Source organism: Rhinopithecus roxellana, chromosome 11 (genome assembly GCF_007565055.1).
Source record: "Rhinopithecus roxellana isolate Shanxi Qingling chromosome 11, ASM756505v1, whole genome shotgun sequence".
NCBI lineage: Eukaryota > Metazoa > Chordata > Mammalia > Primates > Cercopithecidae > Rhinopithecus > Rhinopithecus roxellana.
In genome coordinates, this window is record NC_044559.1 from 11,178,124 (window position 1) to 11,194,305 (window position 16,182).

Below are 16,182 nucleotides of genomic sequence, written 5' to 3' on the forward strand. Positions count from 1 at the left end.
CTGTTTGATGAAGCCTCCATAAAAATCCCTAGAAGATGGAGTTCAGAGAGCTTCTGTGTTGGTGAGCACATCCACGTACCAGGAAGGTGGTGCATCACAGAAGCTCCTAAACTTGGGACCCTTCCAGACTTCTCCCTGTATAACTCTTCATCTGGCAGTTCACCTATAGTCTCTGTAATATCATTTATAATAAACCAGTAAACATAAGCAAGTGTTTCTTCAAGTTCTGTGAGCAAAGCACCAAACCTGAGGAGGAGGTTGTGGGGTCCTCCAGTGTGTGCACAAGTTGGACAGAGTTGTGGGTAACCTGGGGACTTATGATTGGTGTTTGAAGTTGGGGACAGTCTTGTGGCACTGAGCCTTTAACCTATGGGGTCTGCACTAAGTCCAGTTAGTGTCAGAATGGATTTGAATTTAGGACATCCAGCTGGTATTGAAGAATTGAATTGACAGATGTGGAAAAAATCCCACACATCTTGTTAGAGTGTGCATAGAAGAAAATAATTGGTTTTTCTTATACAACTGAGAACCTACTATGTACAGGATGCTGTTAGAAATATTCTGTAAGAAATGCTGGGAATGTTTGAAGAAAACAATTGGTTTTTCTTATACAACTGAGAACCTACTATGTACAGGATGCTGTTAGAAATATTCTGTAAGAAATGCTGGGAATGTTTTCCCAATTAAAAGATTTTTTAATCTACTGGGAGTAATAGGAGATACACAACTATAAAACATAAGTAAATAATCAGGAACCACCACATAGACACAAGGAAATTTCTGTAAGAAATAATTCACTTTGCAGACATTTCTTCCCTAATATTTGTATCCAGGCTTTATATTTAGAATGTAAATACGGCCACAGGCCTAGAAAAGGATATTGTGAATTAATCAAATACATGAAAACAAATTGCATCCCCCAAATCCAACTCAAAATACTCAAAGAGCATGCAGCAAACAATCACTCAGTCAGAATTGAAATACTTTTGTCTATGGCTTGAAAAGACAAAAGTACCAAGCCAAAAAATCTTGAGGATAATTTTTGCCTTCTACTGGGTTCACTCTTAATTTATAGTATTGCAGGAAAACCCTCACTTAGTCTCCTTTTAATACAATGGAACAAAAGACTACTGTTATTATGGGTGTTATGCCCAGACCGTTTATTCCCCAAAGAAGACCACCAGAGTCCAGAGTCAAAGCCAAGCGGCAAGGATCTTTACTGCAAGTTCGAACTTGGTCCCTCCGTTCCACAACATACAAGAGGGCCCCGAACGATGCATGTGCTCGCTTTTTATAGCCCGATGTATACTCTCTCTCTCTCTCTGTATATGTGTGTGTCTGTGTGTGTGGGTGCATGTGTATCTCTATCTCTATTTCCATCTCTACCGTTCCGTTTTCTTCACTTTTCAGCTGCTGCACTTCTCTCACTTCTGCCCTCTGGAAAGACTATTGAAGTTTTAGCTACCCCATGATGTACCAACTGTGGACAGCCTTCAGGTTAAAAGCTGTAAAAATGGGGAAATCATCGTGTAGCGTTCTCTCAAGTGTTGACTCCCCTCCAGAACCTTACTGTTTTTCTGCACTTTCAAGTGCCTTCAGGGAGTTGTTAGTTATTTAATATTATTGCTTTATGTTTTTGTATTTTGTCCAGATAATAAGAGAGTTGGTCTTTAGGAGCTTACACAGCTATGTCAGGAGAGGAGCTTCAATAGATTATCTTTTTACATCTATTTGTTAGACAAGTCTATCCTTAACAATACAGGAATTTAGACTAGAGTTGGGTGTTTCCCAAGTAATATATAAATTGTTTAGCATTGGCTTAGTGGTTGTGCACATAATGCAAGGTGAAAATCCAGTAACCCTTGGTATACTATTGCATAAAGAGAAAGACAAGCAGCTCAAGTGCCAAGCCTGTTTATCTAAACTCCAGAGGAAGCAGTTGGTAAAAGTAACAATGTCAGTACATCAAGGTTCCTGCACACTTTAGGAAAGCTCTTGCAAGAAAGAGATAAACTTAGGCAAAGTTTGTCCCAAACTGAATCAGCTATAAAACGCAATTTAGAAATGGAGTGATCATATAATTTATCATCCAAATCAGTTTATATTTGTGAGTGAAAGGAAATACTACCAATAATTATTCAAGACAACAAGCATACGCAGGCAATATATAGTACATGCTGGTGTGTATGTTTACTAATTTTGGAGAGAGACACTTAGAAGGAGATAAAATTGTAGCACCAATCTCTTTCCTAACATTTCTCATGATATTCTTCTGTCAGAAATGAGAGACAATCCAGTGATAAATATCAGATTAAGAAAACAGACTTCTGGGCGGTCGTGGTGCCTCATGCCTGTAATCCCAGCACTTTGGGAGGCTGAGGCAGGCTATTCACTTCAGGCCAGGAGTTCAAGACCAGCCTGGGCAACATGGTGAAATTCCGTCTCTACTAAAATTACAAAAGTTAGCCAGGTGTGGTGGTGCATGCCTATAATTCCAGCTACTTGGGAGGCTGAGGTATGAAAATTGCCTGAACCCAGGAGGCGGAGGTTTCAGGGAGACAAAATCATGCCACTGCATTTTAGCCTGGGTGACAAAGCAAGACTCCATCTCAAAAAAGAAAACAAAAAAAAGAAGAAGACAGCCTTCTGACTCAGGCTATTTCATATATCTTCACCATGAAATTTAGAAAAGAATAGGCAATTCATGGAAGCCAATAATTTTATTTTAAATGAGTCTTTAGACCTAAGAATTATGTTCAGATGAAAGATCTTTAACTCTGATTATTTATATGTGCAACTGACTGTAAATAAGTAGACCAGAAATCAGCTAAAGTTTCAGAGATAATGTTGTCAAAGAGTCGTTAAGTCTGTTCTACCAAAAACTATTGTTTTCTACTAATGCAAAATTTGAGTCCCCAAACCTACACAAGGTTATGATTTCATGACATTTATAATTTAGTTTCATTATTTGTTTGGCAATTTCATGTTCAGGATTTTGATCAAACATAATTACAGTTGTGGGCTACATCCTATTACAACTGACTTTTGAACAATGCAGGGGTGAAGAGTGTGAACCCCCATTGCACAGCCAAAAATCCGTATATAACTTTTGACTACCCAAAATCGTAACTACTAATAGCCTATTGTTGACCAAAGCCTTACCAATAATATAAACTGTCAGTTTACAGATATTTTGTATGTTATATGTATTATATACTGTATACTTACAATAAAGCAAGCTAGAAAAAAGAAAATGTTATTAAGAAAGTCATAAGAGAAAATACATGTATTATTCATTATGGAGAAGTGAATCATTATAAAGGTCTTCAGCCTCATCATCTTCGCTTTGAGTAGGCTGAGGAGAGGGAAAAAGAGGAAGAGTCGGCCTTGCTGTCTCAGGAATGACAGAGCTAGAGAAAATCCACCTAGAAGAAGACCCATGGTTCAAACCCATGTTGTTCATAGCAAAGACAACTTAAATGCCCATTAACAGTTGACTGAATAAAGAAAATGTGGTACATCTACACCATAGAATACTATGCAGCTATAAAAGAATGAGAGTATATCCTTTGCAGCAATATGGATGGAACTGGAGACCGTTATCTTTAGCAAACTAATGCAGGAACAGGAAACCAAATACCACTCGTTCTCCCTTATAAGTAGGAGCTAAATAACAAAAACACATGAACACAAAGAGGGGATCAACAGACACTGGGCCTAATCGAGGGTGGAGGGTGGGCGGGCGGAGAGGATCAGAAAAAAATACCTGTGGTGTACTATGCTTAGTACCTGGGTGGCGAAATAATCTGTACACCAAACCATTGTGACACAAGCTGACCTATATAACAAACCTGAACCTAAAAGTAAAAAAAACAAAAACAATAAAAACCCATCTAGAGATAAAAGATAAATATCAAAAAAGAGAGAAATACCAAGCCCAACTCTAAAGTGTGTGCATCTTGCACTGCTTCTGTAAACATTTACTGAGCACCTAATGTATGCCAGGAACTATATCAAATGTGGAGATGCAGAGAGTAATAAAATGCAGTCCATACCCTTGCCAAACAAACAAACAAAAATGTTGCTCTAGGGTCAACTGTAGTTAGAAAGGGGGTTTTCTTTTATGGCAAAGATAAGACTTCTGAACAATTTTATTCTGTTAGTCATAGATATTTGCTTCTTTCCTTAAAGTTCTATTTCTTTTTTCAATTGCTTGCACTTTTGAGGGTAATGAGGACAATGCCATAATTAATTTATATTAAAATGTCTGAGTTTTCTTTACTGTCTGATCTATGAGACAATTTTTTTCTTTATAAAGAGTTAAAACATTTAACATTTTCCTTATCTATACAATATAACCAGCACTTCCAGAAATCCAGAAAAGAGGCATATAGTCTCTCTACATTCATCTCCCTATAGCTTGGAATATTAATGAAATCTCTTGGTTAGTTTGGAAGAGTACCCAAAAGATTGATCACATTCCCACAGCTGTCTGAACAGGTTTCACTATGTTGTGAATCTGACAAAGAAGGCACAAGGCATATTCGTGGATAGTCCTAATAAATTTATATAAAATTTGAGGCAAACCGATGTATTCCATTTTGAAGGATCATCCTCATTTCATTCACCCAAGATGGAGAACTTGTGAATAAAAATAGGAAGAAGAGCTACCACTCTTCTAACCAGTGCTCATCAAAGTGCTTGCATATGAAAAATTTCCACAATGTTTGTTCTCATATTTGATATTGATCTCTTATATTTTCCTGTCAGGAAAGCAAAGCATAGACAGGTACAGCACACACACACACGTGCGCGTGCACACACACACACACACTTTTTTAAATTAAAAAACAAACTATGTTTCAAATAAGAAAACAAAAAGCAAAAAACCACTGCTTGAGCTACAGAATCAGCCAATGTATCCACTTCAGAGAAGCTAGTATTAATTTCTTTTTACTTTTGGCCCAAATTCCTTTTAGTTATGTTGTTATTATATAGGAACAGATGATACTTCCTATTAATATAGGAATGCAGGATTAATAATCTGTAAAACAGAAGAAAACACTTTAATCTTTCCAATGGGAGACATATTAGGGACCATAAAACATAGAACATATAATAATTTAGACAGAATTTTATACAAGTAACTGACAATAGCAATGAAAGGCAAAACAGTAACAAGTAGAAGTTTTGAGTTTTTCTTTTCCAAATAACTCTTATATAATTCTTTAGTTCCATGGGCTCTAGAACAACTGTTTATCTTTTAATATAGGTGGATTAGCATTGAGATGAATTTTAAGGCCTTTAAATACAGATATTTATAAAAGTCAAACTTATAAAAGATAACTGAGAATGTCAATAAAGTTAGCCATAATTAGTATCAAGGAAAGTCTCCAAGACTTTTTAACTTAACCTCAAATTTTGCAAGTACATACTTTTACAATAATGTCATGGTTTCAGAGAATTAACTCACAAAAAAATGTAATTGTTGGACAAAGGGCACAAAGTTTCAGTTATACAGGATGAATAAGTTCTGGAAATTTAATGAATAGCATGGTGACTATAATTAAAATGATCTACTGCATACTTAAAATTTACTAAGACAGTAGATCTTAACTGTTCTCACCACAGAGACAAAATAGTAACTAGGTAAAGTAATGAATATGTTACTTAGCTTGATTGTAGTAATTATTTTACAATATATATGTATATCAAAACATTACATTTTGCCCCTTAAAATTATACAAATTTTTGTCAATTATACTTCAATAAAGCTAGAAGAAAAAAATAATTTAATTCATGTTATTAACATATATTAGGCCTTAATTTCATGTGTAAATTGCCTTTAAATAGATATTATGACCTTTATAAGTAATTTTCTGTCAGTTTTAACCCATGATCTAAGTTGCCCACTAACCCTGAGCTCCAGACTTTTGTATCCTACTGTGTACTCCGCATCTTTATCTGGATGTCTAGTGGGCATCTCAAATTAACTTTGCCAAATAAAAACTCTTGAATATCCTTACCCTAACCTGAAATTGGTTCCTTTCAGTGTCCCCTGCCATGGCAGTGTTCACCTAACCTTCTTGGCTCAAACTTTCAACATATAGGATGCCCTATACGGCCCCCATTTTAAGCCAAGTCACTACTATCCATCAACTGAACTAGTGCCAGTTGCTTCATAACTGCACTGCTGTGCTCATGTTTACATCTCTGCAGGCAACTTTCCTTAAACAAACAAAGCAAACATTTTACAATTCTGCCATGGTAAAAAAAAAAAAAAAAACTAATACCCTCTTTATTGCCCACAAGATACCAAATCCTGTGGCTCCTGCCTCAGAGGTCCATCTGAGCCTGTTTCCTGTGTCCACTCTGTGACCACAGATGGACGCCATTGAAAATTTTGTTTGGATGTTGAGACTGATGGCACCACACACAGAGCAAGAAGGTATGAGAAGATTTGTTACTTACACAATGAAGGTTTTTGGTGAGAGCAGGACAGGTCTACCAATCTGATCCAAAAATGGCTTGAGGGAACAAACAAAGAAAACTAGTGGGGTTTTATGGTGGTTAGGGTATGGGCCAGGCTGAGGGTTCCATGTGTAATCAGGGGCTTGCCTAGTTTGAAACTTCCACTCAAAGACATTGTATATAGTGTTATCTCTGCCTGGAATATTTCCCCATATGAAAATGAATACTGTAGGTTTTTCCAGACATATGAAGTGATGGAAGGAGGCAAGGGCATGGAAGGTATTTCCCAGGGTGTATTGTAATAATAGGCCATAGAATCCAGGTGAACAAGCGGCAGCAAAATAAAGCCAGAGGATTTTAACAAGTTGTGAGAAAGTTGTGGAGTCATTACTTGCAGGTTTCCATGAGGCTAAAGTGAAGAGTAGCAAATTAGATTAAAAAATAGAAATGTAAACCCCAGGATGAGGGTACTAAAAAAAAAAAAAAAAACAAACAACGGCAATGAGAATTTTTGATGGGGTTGAGGAAGCCAGGGTTCAAAGAGACTTAATCTAAATTTTTAGGTATTTCATCTTTCAGACCATGTAGCCACTGACAATCAAGGCACCAGTTGGGATAGAGAGAAATGTTGTAAGCAAACCGTTAAAGTTTTCAGTTAATGAAGAAGGTCGGTAAGAATGTTTGTCATCAAATAGAGAAAAAAAAGAGTTATGTAGACAGATGTATGTGCTTCAATCTAGATGCAATTGTCACCAGAGACCCTAAATTGTTTCAGAAAATGTTGATGGACCCAATTAGAATGGAGCTTTTAAAAACCAGCAGATTAGTGGATATATTTCTAGAAAACTGTACACATTTTTAAAACTAGACTTTAAAGGTTATAATATACTATCATCTCATTGCAGGGTACTAAAAATTATTGCCAGGACTCAGGTTCTCTGAGAAGAGGAGAAAATGAGAATCAATTTATAGTAAAGGGACGGAGGCCCAAAGATTAAGAGACCTGGAAAAGGTCACTCAGATAGCAACGGCTGAAAGGGGAAAAATATCACCTCCTGCCTCTAAGTTTCCATGATAGCGCTGGCTTTCTCCCCACCCCCACCCTTACCTTCACAACTATCAGCTTGTTATAGCAGGCCAGTTTTGAGTCAGATGAGCAAACATCACAGTTCTACCTGCTTCTAAATGTTTTCAGTTGTAAAAATACCACCCTACAAAAAAGGTATATTCTTTAATCATAATAACAAAATATTTTATTTGCCCTTAGCTGAACTTACTAGAACATGTCAATACCTTTGAAACTCAATATCCATCTCTCCCCAGCTGCATCCTCTACCATCTTCCACCAAGGTAGATACTTCCCAAATTTCTGCTAACTAATCAGTTCTGTATTTGTACAGTTTTATCATATGTGAAAGTATCCTGAGTATTACATTGTTTATTTTTCCTTATTCAAATCCTCTTATAAATAAAACCACTCTATGCGTCTCATCTAATTGAGAGTATTTTTTTTCACTTTATATGATGTTTTGAGATTCATCCATATTGGTTCACGTTACTGTGGTTCATTCATTTTCACTGTTGTAAAAAAATATAATTGAATAAGCAGAACATAACTTTTATACGCATATATATACATTTTTACTGCTGATGACCACATTTGTGTTGTACTTTGCTTTTATTATTACCAAGAATGTTGATACAGATATGTGTGGACAGACAGGTGGATACAAATATAGATATAGATATACAGATATAGCCTGGAGCAGATGTGCAATATTTTTCTATGTTATGAAAATCCTGAGTCATAGATTATCTGCCACTAAGATGTCCATATTGACTTGTATAAATATTTTAGCTTTAGTAAAAAAATTTCTTGCAGAAAAACAGTACCTTTAAAGTTCATCATAAAAAGATAGCCTATATGTAACTGGCATATAGTATAGTACCTGGTGGTTAGAGGCCCACAATAAACATTCCACACCCAAAGCACATTTTCTTTTACTAGTATTTGAATTCATTTTACTTAAACAAATTATTGCATAAAGCAGATATTTAGTAAGACTACTGAATTGAATAAAATCATGAATCACATAGCTACAAACATTTCATCTTACACCCTATTTCTCTTCTAACCTACACAGATTATGAACCAGTCCATCATGTCAAACCACAGGTTGAACTTCTCAATGAAAGATTGCAATTATGGGCTACTGAGCTCCAGTGGGAGAAATAAAAAGGTTTGCCATCATCCAAACATAATTTCCCTCAGTTGGCTTCTCAAAAGATAACCTTCAATTCTCTCAGGAAAGAAACTGTCCTAAACGTTCTACAATAGCGCTGAGAATTTATTTACACATGGGTTTGTTAATGCTTTCACTCTCAGCTCTGGATATCAGAATTCCAAATCCCAGGTTATCTCTCTAGACATATAAATAGGACTTTTCTATTCATTAGGGAAGCAAAGGAGGGAAAAGGTGAACTCTAAATTGACTCTGTTTAATGTGCTGTCATCTAAAAACTGTGAGTGAAGAGGTAAACTCCCACAAGTCAGCATCAAATGAATGGAGAGCAGTAGCTGGTAAAAGATTACAAGCAATTTGCATGAGATTTATAGTAAGCTACTGAACTACAACATGACAGAGGCTGAAAGTGAAATTAAGTAAGGCTGTACATCAAGGAAGATTTTGTTTTCAGCAGCTATGAACTTTAAGATGATTAACAAGACACAAAGTGTAGATTCTAGGGGATCTTTTGAATACTCTAGGGAAGACAGAGTTACGAACAAGCAGAAGGTAGAACAGTTAAAACTGGAGGGGGTGGGGGTACAGAAAGTTAAGTGGCAATGTGTATTACACAAATTGATTCAATTATAAAACCAATGGCCATAACTTGAGCGAGTTCTTTGTCTGATTCCCAAGATTGCGCTCGCATCATTTCATCTTTCTGCCCAGGCTAGAGAATGAAGCCTAACTCAAGAGCAGGACTCAGCCTCCTGTTCCTCCACATCCCTCCCCACACCTTGCCTGACCCGTGCCTACATAGTGCCTTGCCTTGCACAGATGAACCCTGTCATCCCCCACTGAACCCCAGCAGTATGCATCACATATAAGCATTAGCAACTTCCTGGATGCCAATTCCCTGGCTGTTATTCAAGCCATATCTCTGTGTTTGGTCTCTTTCCCAGCATACTCCATTCTCCTGAAATAAGACTTCCTAATACTCACATGAACTGTTTTCAGATGGTCGGCTTCATTTGCCAACAAGGCATCCTCCAAGCACTTGCACTGGGTCTAGTCCCCTTTTTCTCATCCAACTCACATGAAGGGGCGCAAGCTTTACATTTTAGCTCTTCCCCATCTCCTTCATCCCACTGCAGTTTACTGAGCAATCTGGATATGTAGCAGCATGCTATTTCTGGCCAAGGCCTTGAATCAAATTGCCTATTTACCCACCATTGCAAGTATAAAAATAGTCTTCAGATACCCTGTTTGTATTAGACGACCATGGCTTTCTGTATTTTATTCAGGCAACTAAATCTATAATCCATATACAGAAAGACTTGCCAATCAATGGAGCAGTCAAGCCAAACAAGCTGGGTGATTGTTAGTGAGAAAAAATATTCTACATTTCCAAACCAAAGGAAATCATCCTTACAGCATTCCAAGACAAGCTCTCTAAGTTCACATGGAGCCCAGCCTAGCCCTGTGCTCCTTCTCTTCTGAGTTTTAAAGTACTCACGTCTACCCTCTGAAGTCCCAACTACCTCCAAGAACCATACCCTGAAACAGGAACAAGTAACTCATTCCTAGTTCCCTGAACTTCTTCTTTGTGCAGAGCCGATGCTCCCACAGCTAGTCACCCTGACCTACTGAGGCTGAGTGCAGCTATTCTTTCAGACCTGGAATGGAGAGGAAATAAACTGTTCAGATCTTGTCTTAATATTGCTTGTTTTAAAAGATTCCAGAAGGGTGTTAGATGGTATTTACCCAGTCAGTAATGATCTAGAAACACCTCTACCTGTGCCTGCCTCTCCATCACCAGAGACACAGTCTTCTATTCATTTGGGCCTCTGAATCTCAGTCTATTCCACTGATCAGCATTTCTAAATATATGATCTCTATACCATCTCATTCAGAATCAGCTGACAAATTGTTAGATTGCAGATTCTCAGGTTCTACCTCCACAGACTGATTCAGACACTCTGGAGCTGGACTTCACATATCTGCATTGTTAAAAGAATCTTCAAGGAATTCTAGCACACTCTAACTGTTTGGAGCCACTTCCCAGACCCATCAGGAGGAACCACAGCCAAGTACTGTGCAGCAGAGGTCTGACACTGAGTGGTACTACAAGTCAGAAGGGTGGGGAACAATCATTCATGCTTTAGACCTGTAAGAGCCTAGCAGAAAACAGTGTGTCTTCCAAGGAGGCTTGAGAAACACCCTAAAATATAACAGTGGGGGCCTGTCTGGACTGCAATGGGAACATGTGCTAGAGTGCTCAGACAGATCCAGACCTTACCACAGATGTCTATGTAGGGAAGGAAGAGCCTGAGCAGGGACTCACAGGCAGTCAGTGCTCCCCTGAGAGAACAAGATGCTGTCTTTATGGAGTCACCCTGTGGCCTTGGAGGGCCATGTGCATCCCTTCAAAGAACCAGCCTTGACTTCCAAATGCATACCGCCTGACATGTCCAGCCAGGCAAATAAACTGTGCTGAGTATAAAGTGTCTTCCCTAAGCTCGATCCATGTTCTGATTCAGAAACTCAAAGGGATAAGGGAGAAAATGGCGGACATGAGGCAGGAATAACTTGCAGCTAGCTCCCACTCGGACAGACAGAGCAGCATGTGTAGACCCACATTGTAAACTTTTGCTCCAAGAGCTATCACAGGAACATACCAAGAAAGCTGAGAGAATCCACAGACCCTTGGAAGGAGGTGGATTGCCGCTGCAGGCTCCACGGGACAGCTTAGGAACTGTGAGTCGGCTTGCTTTCTCAGCTGGGAGACTTGTAACCTGGGGCAAGTTCTCAGCCCTACTCACTGGCTGCCTGGAAAAAAACTCAGTGCTATTGGGAGGCACACCGTGGGAGTGAGACCAGCCTTTCCGGCTGTGGGTTGCACGGGAGCTGGGCGAGACCTGTGGCTGCCAACTTTCCCCCACTTCCCTGGTGACCTGTGTGACAGAGCAGGCATAATCCTCCAAGGAACATAACTCCATTGGACTGGGAACCACACCACCATCTCACACAACAGCTACAGCAAACCCCACCCAAGAAGAGTCGGAGTTCAGACATGCCTAACCCTGCCCCCACCTAATGGTCTTTCTCTACCCACCCTGGTAGCTGAAAACAAAGGACACAATCTCTTGGGAGCTCTATGGCCCCACCCACAATTTGCACCTCCCTATACTACCACAGCTGATGTAATCTTGAAAGTGCCACCTCCTGGGTGAAGGCCAACCAATACAAAACCAGTGCACTTAACAAAAATACAACCAAAGACCCTCACAGAGTCTACTTCACTCCCCTGCTACCTTCTCCAGAGCAGGTGCTGCTATCCACAGCTGAGAGACCTGAAGATGGATCACATCACTGGGCTCTTTGCAAACACTGCCTAATACTATTCCAGAGCCCAGTAGCTCCACTGGGTGGCTAGATTCAGAAGAGAAATAACAGTCACTGCAATTCTACTCTGAGAAAGTCCCATCCCCAGGGGAAAAGGGAGTACAACACATCAAGAAAGCACCCTGTGCGACAAAAGAATCTGAACAGAAGCCTTGAGTGCCAAATCTTCCCTCTGATATAGTCTACCCAAATGAGAAGGAACCAAAAAAACAATTCCTATAATATGATGAAACGAGACTCTTTAACAACCCCAAAAGATCATACTAGTTAACCAGCAATGGATCCAAACCAAGACAACATCTCTGAATTGCCAGAAAAAGAAGTCAGAAAATCAACTGTTAAGCCAATCAAGGAGACACCAGAGAAAGGTGTCCACCAGAGAAGTCCAACTTAAATAAATCAAAAAAATGATATAAAATATGCATGGAAAAATCTCAGGGAAATAGCATAAATAAAAAACAATTACAACTTCTGGAAATGAAGGACTCACTTAGAGAATTGTAAAATGCACTGGAAGTTCTCAGCAGTAGAATCAAAATAGTAGAAGAAAGAATTTCGGAGCCTCCAAGAAGTTTGGGAACAGAACCTCCAAGAAGTTTGGGATTATGTTAAACTACCAAACCTAAGAATAATATCTTCATCCAAGGAAGAAGATAAATCTAAAAGTTTGAAACATATATTTGAGGGAACAATAGAGGGAAACCTCCCTGGCCTTGCTAGAGATCTAAACATCCAAATACAATAAGTTCAAAGAACACCTGGGAAATTAATCACAAAATTAATTCATATATAATATTCCTCTTTGTCTTTTAAAACTGCTCTTGCTTTAAAGTTTGTTTCATCTGATATAAAAATAGCTATTCCTGCTTACTTACATCACATAGTTATGAGTCAAGATGCAGAAAAGAATCTTAAAAGCTGTGAGGCAAAAGCATCAGGTAATCTTCTTGGGTGGGGCTTGCTGCAGCTGTTGTGTGAGATGGTGGTGTGGTTCCCAGTCCAATGGAGTTATGTTCCTTGGAGGATTATGCCTGCTCTGTCACACAGGTCACCAGGGAAGTGGGGGAAAGTTGGCAGCCACAGGTCTCGCCCAGCTCCCATGCAAAAGCACAGTATATTTTCCTATAAAGGAAAATCTATTAGAGTAACAGCAAATTTCTCAGCAAAACCCTATAAGCTAGAAGGGATAGGGATCCTATCTTTAGCCTCTTTAAACAAAAGAATTATCAGTCAAGAATTTTGTATCCAGCAAAACTAAACTTTACAATAGTCTTTTCCAGAAAAACAAATGCTAAACAAATTTGTCACTACCAAGCCAGCACTACAAGAACTGCTAAAGTGGATGCTAAATCTTGAAATAAATCCTTGAAATACACCAAAATACAATCTCCTTAAAGCAAAAATCTCACAGGACCTATAAAACAACAAAACAATGAAAAACACCAAGGTATTCAGGCAACAAATAGCATGAAGAATTGGCAAGTACATCACATCTCAATACTAACATTGAATATAAATGGCCTTAATGCTCCACTTAAAAGATACAGAATGGAAGAATGAATAGGAATTCACCAACCAAGTACCTGTTGCCTTCAAGAGACTCACCTAACACATAAGGACTCACATAAACTTAAGGTAAAGGGGTGGAAAAAGATATTCCATGCAAATGAACACCAAAAGTAAGCAGGAATAGCTATTTTTATATCAGACAAAACAAACTTTAAACCAAGAGCAGTTTTAAAAAACAAAGAGGGACCTTATATAATGATAAAAGGTCTAGTCTAACAGGAAAATATCACAATCCTAAATCTATAGGACCCTAACATGGGAACTCCCAAATTTATAAAACAATTACTAGTATACCTTAGAAATGAGATAGTCCAGACATGGTGGCTCATGCCTGTAATCCCAGAACTGTAGGAGGCCAAGGTAGGCAGATCACCTGAGGTCAGGAGTTCAAGACCAGCCTGGCCAACATGGTGAAACCCCGCCTCTACTAAAAATACAAAGATTAGCTGGGTGTGGTAGCACACACCTATAATCCCACCTACTTGGGAGGCTGAAGGAGGAGAATTGTTTGAACCCAAAAGGCAGAGGTTGCAGTGAGCTGAGATTGTGCCACTGCACTCCAGCTCGGGTAACAGAGTGAGACTCCCTCAAAAAAAAAAAAAAAAAGAAAGAAAAGAAAAAGTAAAAAAAACAAAAAAACAAGAAAAAAAGAAAAAAAAGAAATGAGATAGACAGCAACACAGTAATAACACAGTAAAAGTTGTGGACTTCAATACTCTACTGACAGCACTAAATAGGTCATCAAAACAGAAAGTCAACAAAGAAAAAATGGACTTAACTATACCCTGCAATAAATTGACTTAACAGATATTTACAGAACATTCTACCCAACAACCGCAGAATATACATTCTATTCATCAGCACATGGAATGCTCTCCAAAATAAACCATATGATAGGCCACAATACAAGTCTCAAAAAGTTTAAGAAAATCAAAATTATATTAAGTACTCTCTCAGACCACAGTGGAATGAAATTGGAAATCAGCTCCAAAAAGAACCTTCAAAACCAAGCAAATACGTGGAAATTAACCTCCTTCTGAATGATCATTGAGTCAAAAATGAAATCAAGACGAAAATTTAAAAATTATTTGAACATAACTGAATGATAATAGTGACAAAACCTATCAAAACCTCTGGGATACAGCAAAGGTGGTGCTAAAAGCAAAGTCCATAGCATTAAATGCCTACATCAAAAAGTCTGAAAGAACAGAAAGAGACAACATAAGGTCACAACTAAAAGAACTAGAGAAACAAGAACAAACCAAACTCAAACCCAGCAGAAGAAAAGCAATAACCAAACTCAGATCAGAACTAAATGAAATTGAAACAAATAACAACAACAAAAATACAAAAGATAAATGAAACAAAAAGCTGGTTCTTTGAAAAGATAAATAAAATTGATAGGCCATTAGTGAGACTAACCAAGAAAAGAATAGAGAAGATTCAAATAAGCACTATTAGAAATGAAACGGGAGATATTACAACTGATACCACAGAATTACAAAAGGTCATTCAAAGCTACTATGAACACCTTTACATGCAGAAACTAGAAAACCTAGAGGAGATGAACAAATTCCTGGAAATATACAACTCTCCTAGATTAAACAAAGAAGAAATAGAAACTCCGAATAGACTAATAACAAGCAGAGAGACTGAAATGGTAATTAAAAAGTCACCACCACCAACAACAAAAAAGTCCAGGACCAGACGGATTCGCAGCTGAGTTCTATCAGACATTCAGAGAAGAGTAAGAAGAATAGGTGCCAATCCTATTGACACTGTTCCGAAAGAGAAAAAAAAGGAACCCTTCCCAAATCATTTTATTGAAGCCAGTGTAACCCCAATATCAAAACCAGGAAAGGACATAACAAAAAAAAGAAAACTACAGGCCAATATCCCTAATGAACATAGATGGAAAAATTCTCAACAAAATACTAGCTAACCAAATCCAACAGCATATCAAAAAGATAACTCACCATGATTAATGGGTTTCATACCAGGGATGCAGGGATGGTTTAACATACGCAAGTCAATAAATGTGATATACTGCATAAACAAAATTAAAAACAAAAAATCACATGATCATTTCAATAGATCCAGCATTGCTTTATGATTAAAACCTTCAGCAAAATCGGCATAGAAGGGACATACCTTAAGGTAATAAAAGCCATCCATGACAAACCCACAGCCAACATTATACTGAATGGGGAAAAGTTGAAAGCATTTTCCTTGAGAACTAGAACAAGACAAGGATGTCCACTTTCACTACTTCTATTCAACATAGTACTGGAAGTCCTATCCAGAGGAATCAGAAAAGAGAAATAAATAAAGGGCATCTGAATCAGTAGAGAGGAAGTCAAACTGTTGCTGTTGGCTGATTACATGATCGTATACCTCGAAAACCCTAAAGACTCATCCAAAAAGCTCCTAGAACTGATAAGTGAATTCAGCAAAGTTTCAGGATACAAAATTAATGTACACAAATTACTATCTCTGCTATACACCAACAGTG